The sequence below is a fragment of the Syngnathus floridae genome, chromosome 7 (genome assembly GCF_059516105.1).
Source record: "Syngnathus floridae isolate MCC-2025c chromosome 7, RoL_Sflo_1.0, whole genome shotgun sequence".
NCBI classification, from domain to species: Eukaryota; Metazoa; Chordata; class Actinopteri; order Syngnathiformes; family Syngnathidae; genus Syngnathus; species Syngnathus floridae.
The window spans coordinates 1357471-1371999 of record NC_142419.1 but is presented as its reverse complement, the minus strand read 5'-3'; the positions used below and the strand labels follow the sequence as shown (position 1 = coordinate 1371999).

General features: G+C 42.9%; 1 protein-coding gene, 1 long non-coding RNA gene and 1 pseudogene across 18 annotated transcripts in view; 2 read left to right on the top strand and 1 right to left on the bottom strand.

Moving 5' to 3' along the window:
• The window catches only part of bcas3 (BCAS3 microtubule associated cell migration factor), a 322912-nt gene that overhangs the window by 238406 nt on the left and 69977 nt on the right, over positions 1-14529 (bottom strand). The gene's annotated exons all lie outside the window — the stretch shown is intronic.
• LOC148394779 (uncharacterized) lies at positions 406-10393 on the top strand. Its single transcript, XR_015859661.1, has 3 exons — positions 406-438; positions 2148-2242; positions 10379-10393. It is a non-coding gene; the product is annotated as an uncharacterized LOC148394779 (long non-coding RNA).
• On the top strand, positions 8409-9138 carry LOC148394780 (uncharacterized; annotated as a pseudogene).

The window sequence follows — 14529 nt, the reverse complement described above, 5'->3', positions numbered from 1 at the left end:
CTGATATGTTTTGACTAGAGCACAAGGGCTTCCTATTCAGCCTATTCTTCCCCCCACTCTGTTTCTCTTAATAAATATGTCCTTGCAGTTGGGAGAGTTTAGACCTCCATTCGAACATCGCTGCACTCACAGCGACGAATGGACTCTCCACCTGCAGGTGTCTAAAAGGACTTGCTTGTCTCCCGTGTGGTTCTTGCATAATAAGTTGGAGTGAGCGAATCTCTAACATTTTGGTGCCGAAACCCGGGATCCCTCATACCTGCTATCTGTCTGACGAAGAAGGACGTGCTACATTGTCGACAAGCCAGCGTCCATTAGGAGGACCTGGAGAAGAAAGTCCTGGGAAGAGAATTCTTCGCTGGGCCAGCATCTTAGGTCTGCCTTCGTCTGACAGAGGTGGATTGACGGGACCCGGCAGTGCAACGAACCAGGAGACAAGTAAGTTAAAGGCCTGAAGTTGTGTGATTGTGTTGTTGTGAAACGCGTAAAATGTAGAGGTGCACGAGAGCCAGCTTGGGTTCAAGTCCCAGTGGAATGAACAGGCTAAGAAAAGCAGAGCTTCTTTTTTGTTCATCAAAGAGGTGCGTAGACTCTTCTTTGTCTGTTCTTCCGAGCTGAGGGATCTGGCTTGGGTTAGAGTCCCAGTGGAAGGAACGTGCTAAGAAACACAGAGCTTCTTTTTTGTTAATCAAAGAAGGGCGTAGATTTTTCTTTGTATGTTTTTCCAAGCCAAAGAACAGCTTGGGTTCAAGTCCCAGTGAAAGAAACGGGCTAAGAAAAACAGAGCTTCTTTTTCTTAATTGAAGAAGGGCGTAGATTTTTTCTTTTGTCCGTTTTTCCAAAGCTGTTTGGGAGGGTTTTACACCCATCCCTGGATAGGCCTAAAAAAAAAGCGCTGGATACGGCTTTGGTTTGTCCGAGCTATGAGATACGGCTTTGGTTTGTCCGAGCTATGAGATACGGCTTTGGTTTGTCCGAGCTATGAGATACGGCTTTGGTTTGTCCGAGCTATGAGGCCTAAAAAAGCGCTGGAGTTTGTGTGATTGAGTGTGTGACTGGTAGGATAAATTGACTAAAAAGCAGTTCTAGCGTTGATCCACGGCAATAAAACAGACTGGTAATCTGTTGAAAGGTCAATTTAAACCTGCATTGAGGATCCTCAAAGAAATAAAAAAATATATATTGTTACTATATTGTATATTGTGTTTTTAAACTGAAAATAAGTGGCTTTGGCAACGAAATTTAGTAATGTGTTGATGTCACTGACTGTCAGGTTTGTGTGTCTCTTGAGGGTCCGGTCTTCCTTAAGGCATGCTTGTACGATGAAACTACATCATGAGAAATTAGGATTTTATCTCTGTACCGTTATATTGTTGTGCTTGTGCCAGTTGTTTTGAATTCTTGCTGTGGCGTTCCTCTGTGCCGAGGAGGGTTTTGAGTATTTCAACTAGTGCTTTGGATGAATTGTAAGTGAAAGATTTGATGCTGTCAACTATTGGGGCGTAGTGGGATGTCTTTTTTATGTATTTTTGGAGTGCCATATATCCGGGGGGTTGATGTTAGCGGTGGGTATGAGGTGGTCGTATTTTTCGTGTTATTTTATTGCTTTCTATTATAGGGTTTCAAGAGTGTTTTTAATCTTCTTTTATTTTCTTCTGTTGGGTCTTTTTTCAGTATTTGGTATGTCTCCGTCATTAAGTTAAAGTTAAAGTCCCAACATATGCTCCATCTTATTTTTTGTAGGTTTCCGTTATAACTATGGTTCTGCCTATGTCTGCCGGTAGGATGGTGATTGTGTCCCGTTTTAGTGCGTTGACTGCCTTTTCTTCTTTCTTTGTGATGTTGCTGTGTGGAAGTTTGGATGATTTGATGATGCCTGTGACTGTATTCTGGAGTTCTGCTTCCTGTCCCTGGTCTTTATTACATGCTAGTTCTGTGGCGAGTATGTATTCTTCTTTGGGTATTTCTTTGGGTGTAACGGCAAAGTTTAGACCTTTTGTTAGCACTGTGGTCTTCGTGTTCTTTTACTTCCTTCTCTATATCCTCTCCCCCGTGTAGTGGTTTTTAAATCTGTCCATTTCCTCTTTTATTTGCGCATTGATTTTGTCATTCTTATTGGCTCTCTGACGAGCCCTTTTTTTTGTCAGGTCTGCCAAGCCGGCCAGCTGATAAATGACATGTCAGCAGCACGTCGGATGACGCATCTGAGGAAGACTGGAGACATAGTCGAAACTGTCAGCAGGTAACATCTAAAAAATGTTCACTTGTCTAAACAAGAGAACTGCCTTATACAACACACAGAGACATGATGAATCTTATCGAAATATAAATAGTGTATGATTGACCACTCAAATTTGTACTAAGTACACCTCTGCATAACACTGTAGCCGAATCTAACATGTCCCCTGGGTTACAGACTCCCCCGATGGGATCGCTGTTCCAGCACCTTGACAATAAACATACAGTTGCATGTACACTTTTCATTCAAAGGATAACGTACTAAACTTTGCTTTGCATGGTATTACAGTAATTACCTCTCCATCCATCCATCCATCCATCCATCCATCCATCCATCCATCCATCCATCCATCCATCCATCCATCCATCCATCCATCCATCCATTCATTCATCATCTGAACTGCTTATCGTCACAAGCGTCCGGGGTGCACTGGAGCCTATCCCAGCTGACTTTAGGCAGCAGACAGAGGACACTCTGAACTGGTTGCAAGCAGGGCACACATAGACAAACAACCATCTGCACGCACACACTAATTTTACAATTTTGAGTGGTCAATCATACACTCTTAAACTTCTGTCACCCATACACATTGCAAAAGGATGTGACGGTAATTGAGATCAAATTTAAATTCATTCATACAGTAGCTGCATTTAGCTTAGCTATTATTAGCCAACGCGATGTCATGTCCAAATGAAGTCAACAAGCATGCTATGTTGACTTACGCCATCATACATCTACTTTGGGCTCGTTCTTCCTATTTTTTCATTTTTGCGTCCCTGACAACTTTGACAGCCTTTTCGTACTGAAAATTACATTGACAATGTCTATAAAAGCACAACATTTTGTGTCCAATAAAATCACTGGGATGTGGTAACCATCGTTGCAATGTAAACAAAACAGCAGCCGACTTGATCGGGACAAAAAGATGAGGCCGCCAGGAGGACATCCACAAAGATTTTTGCAAATATATGTAGCATATACCGTATTTTTCGGACGATGAGTTGCGTTTTTTTTCATAGTTTGGGTGTGGGGGGGAGGGCGACTTATACTCAGGAGCGACTTATATGTGAAATTATTCACACATATTTACTTGACCATTAACACATTACTTACTACAAACCGGATTCGGTTGAAGTTGGGAAATTGTGTAAAATGTAAATAAAAACAAAATACAATGATTTGAAAATCCTTGTCAACCTATATTCAATTGAACACACTACAAAGACAACATATTTAATGCTCAAACTTATAAACTTTATTTTATTTTACAAATAATAATTAACTTAGAATTTCCTGGCTGCAACACGTGCAGTAGAAGTTGGGAAAGGGCATGTTTACCACTTTGTTACATCACCTTTCCTTTTAATAATACTCAATAAACGTTTTGGAAGAGAGGAGACTAATTCTCTTAGCTACTCATGTGGAATTCTTTCCCATTCTTGCTTGATGAACCGCTTCAGTTGTTCAACAGTCCGGGGTCTTCCCTGTCGTATTTTACGCTTCATAATGCGCCACGCATTTTCAACGGGAGACAGGTCTGGACTGCAAGCGGGTCAAGGGAGAACCTGGACTCTTTTACTTCGAAGCCACGCTGTTGTAACACGTGCAGAATGTGGCTTGGCATTATCTTGCTGAAATAAGCAGCGGCGTCCATGAAAAAAACGTCGCTTGGATGGCAGCATATGTTGCTCCAAAATCTGTATGTATTTTATGTTGCCTTCACAGAAATGTAAGTCACCTATGCCATGGGAACTAATGCACCCCCATACCATCACAGATGTTGGATTTTTGAACTTTGCGTTGATAACAGTCCGGATGGTCCACTTCCTCTTTGGTCCGGAGGACACGGCGTTCAGTGTTTCCCAAAACAATTTAAAAAGTGGACTGATCAGACCACAAAACACTTTTTCATTGTGCATCAGTCCAGTTCTGTGGAATAATTTGAACTGCAACTGATGACGAGTCCGACGTCGGCGGCGCGCCGCACACGCGGCGTTGTTTACAGAAAGGATAAACGTGCTATTTATGTTATAGTTATTGGAATAACTGTTAATGTTATGTCAGGCCCGTTCTCAGCTCCTCGTTTGTGTTTATGTCACGTTAGCGGTACGGCCCACTTTGGGAACCACTGTTCTATTCTCTCCTGCAGTTTGGCAAAACAACTACCTACATTTTGTGTTATACAAGGCATCGTTGGTATGTACGTAGTTCATATATAGTTACTATATGGGCCTGTGGAATAATTTGAACTGCAACTGACGTCAGCAGCACGCCGCACACACTTACGGGGTCAGAAGCGGCGTTGTTTACACAAAGCACGAAGATTTTGATAGATTTAATGATTTGGAGTGACACAGGCGGTTTGATAAATGTGTCATTCATGTTACAGTTATTTGACTAACTGTTAATGTTAGGTCAGGCACGTTCTCAGCTCCTCGTTTGTGTTTATGTAACGTTAGCATACCGTATCGTTTGGCCTGCTGTTGCCTGCTCATGTCTGTTCTTGGTGTTGGATTTTGCCAAATAAAGTTCTCCCAAAAATGCGACTCGTCGTCCGGAGCGACTTATAGTCCGAAAAATACGGTATATGGTATGTATATAACTTTTGGTATATGGTCGTTTTTATCATGAGGACAGCAAAGCATTTGTAGAGGACATTTTAGGCTTCACTGCATTGAAAACACACAAAAGAGGAGAGGACATAATATACATATTTGGCTATAAAGTAGTACTGCTGCACATTGTGATACATCATTACCTCCCACTTAGCTTTTCATTGTCAAATTAAATACATATATTTTCTGTTTAAAATGTGTTCATGTGTAATAGCACACATGCTGCACTTTGCAAATTTTATGGGTCTGATTTTTATTTCATTTTTATTTTATGAAATATTTTTGTTATAAACATGAGAAAAAAATCTTCATAGACTTTAAAATCTTGCATTTGTAAAAATAATCTTACAAAAAAAAAACCTAGGTTAAAAATACTGACATTTGCAATGGACATGTTGTTTACAACTAAAACAATATTGTTGTTGGAACGCTTTTGCATGTCCGGACCCTGGTCTGCTAGGTCAGTCGAGATAGTGGATTTCTTGCCAATTTATTTAGGGACCCCTGACCTAGAGTGAAAAAAAAAATCCTGGCATGTTTTTGCCATGCCTTATGGACTGAGAGAGAATTCTGGGAGTAGACTAAAGATATACACACACACACACACACACACACACACACACACACACACACATACAGACACTCTGACGTTTAGTTATTAGCAATTAAATGTATACAGCGGTACCTCTACTTACAAACGCCTATACTAACGAATTTTTCGAGATATTAACCGGAGCCTCGCTATTTTCTTCCATATACCTACAAACCAATTTAAGACTTCCGAACCACCACAGAAAATGTGCGACATTTCTACAAGTTGCAGAAGAAGAGGCAATATTATTATGCAATATGTTTACTTTCACGGAGAATAAAAGAGACAAAATTGCTGTTCCGAAGCAGAAGATTCAAGACTATTGTGAGTCAAGAAAAAATCTACCTGTCATACGGCACCTGTTCTTCACCAGAGCCCAAAAACAAGGTGAGAGCATTGATATACGTATACGCGACGGATTTAAAGAACAAGGCTAAAGACCGTGAATTTGGAGACTTGCATGACTCGCTGGTGCGTGACACAATAGTGTGCGGCAACATAAACGACCAGGTGAGCAGCAGAATGTTGAGAGGCAGATCTTAACAAACAAAAAAAAGACCTTAACAAAAGCTGTGGAACCATTAAGATCACGACCAGTTAAGTCAAAGCCCTAACTAAAAAAGTGGAGGTGAACAAATTGAGAATGGTTGAACAACTGTAACAGATGTGGATTTAAGCATGGAGAAAAATGCCCTGCATATTGTCAAACGTGCAATGCATGCCACAAGAAGAACCATTTTGCCAAGATGTGCAAATCGCAAGCCTAACGTAAAAAAACAGGGAAGAAGGTAAAAAAAACAGGGAAGAACGTATAAACGCCGTGGAGCAAAGTGAAAATTAAAAAGAAAATGAAATGTTCATGGGAACTCAGTTAAAATTATGGAAATTTCTGAAATGGAGTCCACAGACAAAGACAATGATGTGTGGACAGAAATGTTCATAATATTGAACAAACTTGTGACATTCAAGCTGGACACAGGTGCGGACTGCAATGCAATGTCAATCAAGACTGGTCGCACTTGAACTAACTAAGAAACTTGAAAAAAAGCAAGAAAAAACGAGTTACCTTCTTTGGCTAAAAGGGGGCAGCGCTGGGCAAGGAATCACTCATCTGAGTACAAAGGTCAGAAACACATCATAGAATTTAAGATTGCAAAAGAGGATTGTTAGAGATTTTCTCACTCCAACGTATCTTGCAAGAACCACACGGGAGACAAGTAAGTCCTTTTTGACACCTGCAGGTGGAGAGTCCATTCGTCGCTGTGCGTGCAGCGATGTTCGAATAGATCTCTGGACTCTCCTTCCTGCAAGCGGATATTTATTAAGAGAAACAGAGTGGGGGTTGAGAGTTGACAGGTTTGGTGAACCCCCGGCCTCTGGTAAGATCAGAGCAGAGGGTGTTTTACGATGTTGTGGGAAACAGAACAACTTTGATTGCTTCCTCTGCAGCTGGTCAATCAAGCAGAGAATGCAACCACATTATTTTACTGCGTTGTGAGAGCAAGACAAGATTGGTTAATCATTATAGTCTACATTCCAACATAATCCTATGATAAAGATAACCTGGAAAACCCTAACAAGGATGTTTCAGCTATTTTGGGAGGAGCTACATGCATCAAACTAGGCTTAGTGAAAAGATTGTATGAAGTCATAGAAGAGCAAAACATTCTGAAATACTGTAAAGATCTGTGGGTTGCTTACCTGGTCAGCACCACATAAAGATAGACCCAACAGTCACACCTGTGGTGCACACCCCCAGGAAAACACGAGTTGCACTGAGACAGAGAGTAGTTCAGGAGCTAAGGCGCATGGAGAGGATGGGAATAACAGCAAGACAAACCGAAACAACTGAGTGAGTCAACAGTATGGTGACTGTAGTTAAACCAAAGAAAATACGCATATGCATGGACCCCAAAGACTTGAATAGCGCCATCAAACGTGACCACTACCCACTACTTACAGTTGAAGAAGTTTTTACATGCCAAATGCCAAATATTTCTCAGTGCTGAATGCAAATCAAGGATTTTGGCAGATTTAAATTGATGAACAAAGTTCTGCTTTGCACGTTCAATACCCCCATTGGAAGATACCACTTTCTGCGTTTACCTTTTGGTGTCTCTTCGGCATAAGAAGTGCTCCAGAGGGCAATCGCACAAATGATTGAACATTTAGTGTTGTGAACATCCGAGATGACTTGCTGGTGTGGGGAGACTATAAACAAGAGCATGATTGAAGACTAAAAAAATGCTGGACAGAGCAGTGCAATCTGAAACTGAACAAGAAAAAATGTGTCATAAGGGCAAATGGGAGAGGCAAGATGGCCGACCACATGAGGTGCTAAGCTGTATGCTATGCCAGAAAACTTCCCAATTATGCCATTGCATCTAATTTGACCAGTGATCATCATCATCATCATCATCATCATCATCATCATCATCATCATCGGTGTAAAGTCCATTTTCCAGACTGCCGCTGGGTTGGACTGGATTCTCAATATGGCTTTCTTCCACCGGAAGCGGTCCATGGCCATCTCGTGGTTGAGAGTCCTATATTGAGAACATTTTTGGAGCAAAACTTTTTATAGCCGGATGCCCTTCCTGACACCAACCCAAAGGGAAATTGATTTTCTGTAGGGGTTAACTCCCTTAGCCCATTCCTCTCCCGAGGAACCCACTGGGCAGTGGTACGATTTAACCCATGGTTGGGGGCTGGTTCGTGGGCACCAGGGCGTGTCCACACACCGGTGGGCCTGTGTGCCGCACGTCTAGGGGCCAAACCTCCTCCGAGTCCCTTGTAGTTTAGCCTAGGTCCGTGTTGTACCCAGTTACCATGTGTCGCCGCGGAATTTGACCAGTGATCAGAATTTAAATCAAACTGGATTTGCCTGTTGATGAGTTGTTAGAGGACTTGGAAGCCTACATCGACGCATTTTATTGTAAATGCAAACAACAAACCCGAGACCATGAATACCCGAGCCAAGTCGAACCCAAGCGAAAAGGAAATCTCTGACATCAGTGAGTCTATAACATCTATAAAACTACAACTCAAGAAGCTTGATCTACTTGAGCAACTGACTACTGATGTAAAAGAACTGAAGCACTCTGTGGAGTTTAACAGCTCACTTATCGAGGTGCTAAAGGCTGACAATGCGTCACTTCGGACTGAAGTAAACCACCTCAAACATTTGACAGCCGAACTACAAAGAGACAAAGTCAACATGGCAAACTCCATTCTTGATCTGCAGTGCCGGTCTTACAGAAACAAAAGATGAAACTCACCGGAGATCAGAAGAACTTGTCAAAACATTTCTTGTCAACGAATTGAAAATGAAGCCTGAGGACGTCGGAGCTGTTCGCTTCTCCAGAGTACATCGCCTCGGGAGGATCAGAACCGACCAACAGAGGAGGCCGCGTCCCATTGTGGCTAAAGTCGTTGACTCAAAGATGAAGTCTGCCGTCATGTCGAGAGGCAGAGAGCTAAAAGGCTCTAACTACTCCATCAGCGATCAGTTCTCTCTGGAGATCATGAATAGACGGAGGCTGCTTCACCCGATCATGGCCAAGGCAAGGAAAGCCAAAAAGACCGCTCGACTGTTCATTGACCAATTTTACATCGACGGCAAACTGTACAGGAACCCCCAAACAACTTATTGGCTGAGTGGGGGAGATGGAGACAATAATTCTGAACTCTAAGAAGAACTGTCTGCCAACTTGCAAAATGCCGCCCCCCCCCCCCCCCCCCCACAACTGTAAACACAGGCGCGTGATGATGACGTTATCAAAAACAGCGTCCCTGTCTTCATGACAACCACTGAACCTAGAGACGGCGAATGGCTTATTTCTATCTTTCTCTCCCCATCTCACCACTCGCCCCCCTCTTTTTCTCTTTTCCTCTCTCTTACATTTATTTTCTCATTTTTGGCTTGGGAACTGGCCTGAATACTACTGACTGGGTAGGACTAGGCAATTGTCTGTTTGTCTGCTCTGTGACAATACAGCGGGTAATGTCTTCAGAGTGTTCATGTGTGTTTGAGTGTGTGGGTGTATGTGTGTATGTCTGTCAGGCCAGCTTTGGTATGGGTGAGTGTATGTATATGTCCATGGTCTTAAGTGTGTGTCTTTGTTGCTGGATCTCAGTAAATTTCACTCGTTACCCTGTGCATGGCATTTAATGAAATGGACAGTGGAGGAGACGAGGTGATAAATTGCACTGACTATCATACAAATATAAGTTGTAATCAGTATTCTCCTGAGCAATTAAAACAGTTAACAAATATAAATAACTGCTCTTTTTTTTTGCATTTAAACATCAGGAGCTTGAATAAACATCATGATGATCTAGTTACTCTACTTACAAACACAGGCTGCAGCTTTGACGTAATTGGCTGCAGTGAAACTTGGCTGAATGACAGGTCATACACTGATATCTTAAATCTTAATAGCTATAAGTTGTTGACTAAGAACAGATGTGGCAGATCTGGCGGTGGCGTGTGCCTATATATTTCCTCCGCATATAACGTGAGGATTTGTGATGACATTGTCATAGCAGACAACCACAGTGACTCCCTTTTTGTTGAAATAAGCAGAAAAAGCAGGAAAAATCTCATTACTGGTATAATCTATCATCCCCCAGACGCTGATCTTGAAATCTTTAAGACAAAACTGGAGGAAGCATTATTTTCTATAAATGATAATAACAAAAGCTGTGTCCTCCTTGGCGACTTCAATGTTGATCTTTCCAAGGATGATACAGCCAAAAATCTTCATCCTTCTTTCCCACAATAAATACTTATACCAGAGTCACTCACTCAACTAAGTCAATTATTGATAATTTCATCACAAATCTTCAAAACGCCACACTTACTTCTGGAGCTGTACTCGCTGAGATTTCTGATCATTTCCCTATTGTATTATTCATTGACCTTCCTGCTAGGCTCCCACCTGCTCATCATACAATAAAATTAAAAATACCCAATGAAGAAACCATGCGACCTCGGGGTGAGGACCTGCAGACCAAGACATGGTATGGAATATATAATTGTAGTGATGTTGATGCTGCATTTGAAACTCTAACCAAAGAAATATCTGGCTCTATTCAAAGGACCATTCCTGAGAAAGTAATCATATGTAATACAACTACTCAAAATCCATGGATCACTAAGGGCATATTAAAGTCTATTAAGCACAAAAATAAATTATATAAGATACATAAATAAACCTAACTATAACAATAAAAATGCATGTATTAATTATAGAAATAAACTTACACATATTATCAGAAAGCGGAAGACTAATCATTTTGCCGACTTGATAAACGAATCACAGGGTGATTCCAAGAAATCTTGGAGAGTACTGAACAAGGTCTTGAACAGAAGCCAATAAACTCCTGTATTCCCTGATCATGATAATAATACAAGCAACATCACCAGAAACAACAGTCTTGCAGACGAATTCAATAACTACTTTGTCTCAATTGGTAGCATCATGTCCAGTAAAATCAGTCAGCCTCAGGATGCCTCGTTTAAAGACTACCTATCAGGTAATTACCTGGGCTCTTTCTTCCTGAATCCAACTAACTGTGATGAAGTGTATAAAATAATCATGAATATGAAGAATTCAAACTCAGCTGTAACAGATGGTATCTCAAGTACAATTCTGAAAAGCATGTCCATGAGTCGTCACCTTACCGTGGTGGAGGGGTTTGCGTGTCCCAATGATCCTAGGAGCCATGTTGTCTGGGGCATTATGCCCCTGGTAGGGTCACCCATGTCAAAAGGGTCCTAGGTGAGGGGCCAGACAAAGCACGGCTCAAAAAGCCCCTTATGAAGAAAAACATATATGGACTTAGATTTCCCTCGACCGGACACGGGTGCCCCTCTGGAGCTAGGCCTGGAGGTGGGGCTCGAAGGCGAGCGTCTGGTGGCCGGGCCTTTCCCCATGGGGCCCAGCCAGGCACAGCCCGAAACGGAAATGTGGGTCCCCCTTTCCATGGGTTCACCACCTGCGGGAGGGGCCAAAGGGGTCGGGTGCATTGTGAGCTGGGCGGCGGCCAAAGGCAGGGACCTTGGCGGTCCGATCCCCGGCTGCAGAAGCTGGCTCTTGGGACATAAAATGTCACCTCTCTGACTGGAAAGGAGCCCAAACTGGTGTGTGAGGCAGAAAAGTTCAGACTAGATATAGTCGGACTTGCCTTCACACACAGTTTGGGTTTCGGTACTAGCCCTCTCGAGAGGGGTTGGACTCTCTTCCACTCTGGAGTTGCCCACGGTGAATGGCGTCGAGCAGGTGTGGGTATACTTATTGCTCTCCAGCTGGGCGCCTGTATACATTGGGGTTCACCCCGGTGAACGAGAGGGTAGCCTCCCTCCACCTTCAGGTGAGGGAACGGGTCCTGTTGTCTGTGTCTATGCACCAAACAGCAGCTCAGAGTACCCACCCTTCTTGGGGTCCCTGCAGGAAATGCTGGAGAGGGCTCCTTCTGGGGACTCCATTGTTCTACTGGGTGACTTCAATGCTCACGTGGGCAATGACAGTGAGACCTGGAAGGGCGTGATTGGGAGGAACGGACCCCCCGATCTGAACCCGAGCGGTGTTCTATTATTGGACTTCTGTGCTCGACACGGATTTTCAATAATGAACACCATGTTCAAACATAAGGGTGTCCATGTGTGCACTTGGCACCAGGACACCCGAGGCCGCAGTTCGATGATCGACTTTGTAGTCGTTGTTAGGGTTTTTCAGATTATCCTTATCGTATGATTATGTTAAAATGCAACCGGTAATAAATAAGATAGCTTTTCCCATCCTACACAAGGTCGTAAAACACCCCCTGATATGTTTTGACGAGAGGACAAGGGCTTCCTATTCAGCCTACTCTTACCCCCACTCTGTTTCTCTTAATAAATATGCCCTTGCAGGAGGGAGAGTTGAGACTAAACTCCTTCAACGGGTGAGCTCTCCACCTGCAGGTGTCTAAAAGGACTTGCTTGTCTCCCGTGTGGTTCTTGCAAAATAAGTTGGAGTGAGCGAATCTCTAACATTTTGGTGCCGAAAACCGGGACCTCTCATACCCGCCATCTGGCTGACGGAGGACGACACGCTGTACACCGTCGACGGGCCAGCGTCCATTAGCAGGACCTGGTAAAGAAAGACCTGGGAAGGAAATTCTTCGCTGGGCCAGCATCTTAGGTTTGCCTTCGTCTGACAGAGGTGGATTGACGGGACCCGGCAGTGCAACGAACCAGGGGACAAGTAAGTTAAAGGCCTGAAGTTGTGTGATTGTGTTGTTGTTGTGAAATGCGTAAAAAGGTAGAAGTGCACAGGAAAAAGTAAGTTTTGTGGAAGGAGGGGGTGTTGTAGAGTCACCCGTGGATCATTATTTGACGACCACTGTTCTAAGGAATACAACTTCGCGTTGGCAGGGCTGGGGACAAGGACTGTTGTTTTTAGTCCCCAGGGAAGGTGGGGGGTGTTGTAGAGTCCCCTCACTGGAAAAAAAAAAAAAAAAGGACTTCGTGTTTGCAGGGCTGGGGACAAGGACTTTTGTCTTTAGTTCCCAGGGAAGGTGGGGGGTGTTGTAGAGTCCCCTCACTGGATGAAGCAGCTCCCTTTTTATGCAGAAAGGGAGGACTTCGCGTAGGCAGGGATAACTTGTGTGATTGAGTGTGTAACTGGTAGGATAAATTGACTAAATAGCAGTTCTAGCGTTGATCCACGGCAATAATACAGGCTAGTAATTTGTTGAAAGATCAATTTAAACATGCATTGAGGATCCTCAAAGAAATAAATAAGTAATAATAATAATAATAATAATAATAATTTTGAGAAAAAGAAATTTTAAAACCTAAAACTACTAAAATTAAGATGGGAAATAAAAACGGTAAATCTCTACCTCTTGACAGAGATGAGAAGTACATGGCGAGTAGATTTCTTAATTGTATGCAATATATGCCAAAGTGGAAGAAAAAGTATGGAGTAGAAGGGAAGTCGAGAGCTGAAGTGTGGAAGATAGTAGTTGATGTTTTAGAAGAGAGTGTGGATAGAAAGACAAATGGACTGAAAAAGAAAAGAAAAGAAAAGAGAGAGAATTGGATTGTGCTAAAATGTGGTTGAAAGCTTCACAAGAGAGAAGAGAACAAATCCAAAAGACAAAAGATAGAAAGATGAAAGGTGATGAGGCTGAGACTATGTTTGTCAGGCCGGAAGACAGGCGCACTGTCGCGGCCACGGCTCCAGCCGAAGCTGAAGGCGCAGCTCAAGCAGAGGAGCAAGAGGGGCCTTCCGCTCATACGCAAAACTTGTATCCAAGCTTAAGAGACCTGCAGCCCCCCCCCCCCCCCCCCCCCATATAACAGCAAAAAAAGTCAGGGTCACATTATTAGAAGTCCTGTACGAACAAGAAGTATGACCAATGCTGCCAGATTTTCTCAAAATTTAGACAATGTTGATGTGTGCCCAATGATAAAGATGCCAAACCCTATTGTAGGGGAAGGACAACCTCCACATACATATGTTTTCCGGCCATGGACTTTGGAAGAGGCAAGAAAAGCAGTTGAAGGGGTTACCCCTGTTGCTGAAGACCCAGATAAATGGGCAGAGGACATGGCTGGAATCATACATTCCTATAGACTGAATGGACATGAGGCAGGAGAAGCTGCAATGTTTTCCTTGGGAAAAGACTGGGCAAAGGTTAGAGGAAATTATACAGGTAGAAATAATCATGGGCCTTTTCCCTATCCCGTTGAGGGAAATCAATTGGGAGGGGAGTATGCAGCACAATGGAATGATCTTGTGCAAAGAGTGCGAACTATATTTCAAAGACGAGCGAATTATGGTCATTTGGCAGGAATAAAACAGAAGCCTGGCGAAAATACTGATGATTTTCGTTTGACATTTGAAAAATAATTCAGGGTGCATAGTGGCATCCCATTTAATGATGCAGCTGAGAGTGCTTATCAACAACAGCTTAAAAATGCGGTCCTCACTAATTTCCGCCCTGAAATAGGCAACTGGGTGAGGAAACATTTGATAGAAGTGGATATTGCAAGTGTGACAACAACTATGCAATGGGCCAGACATGCTGAA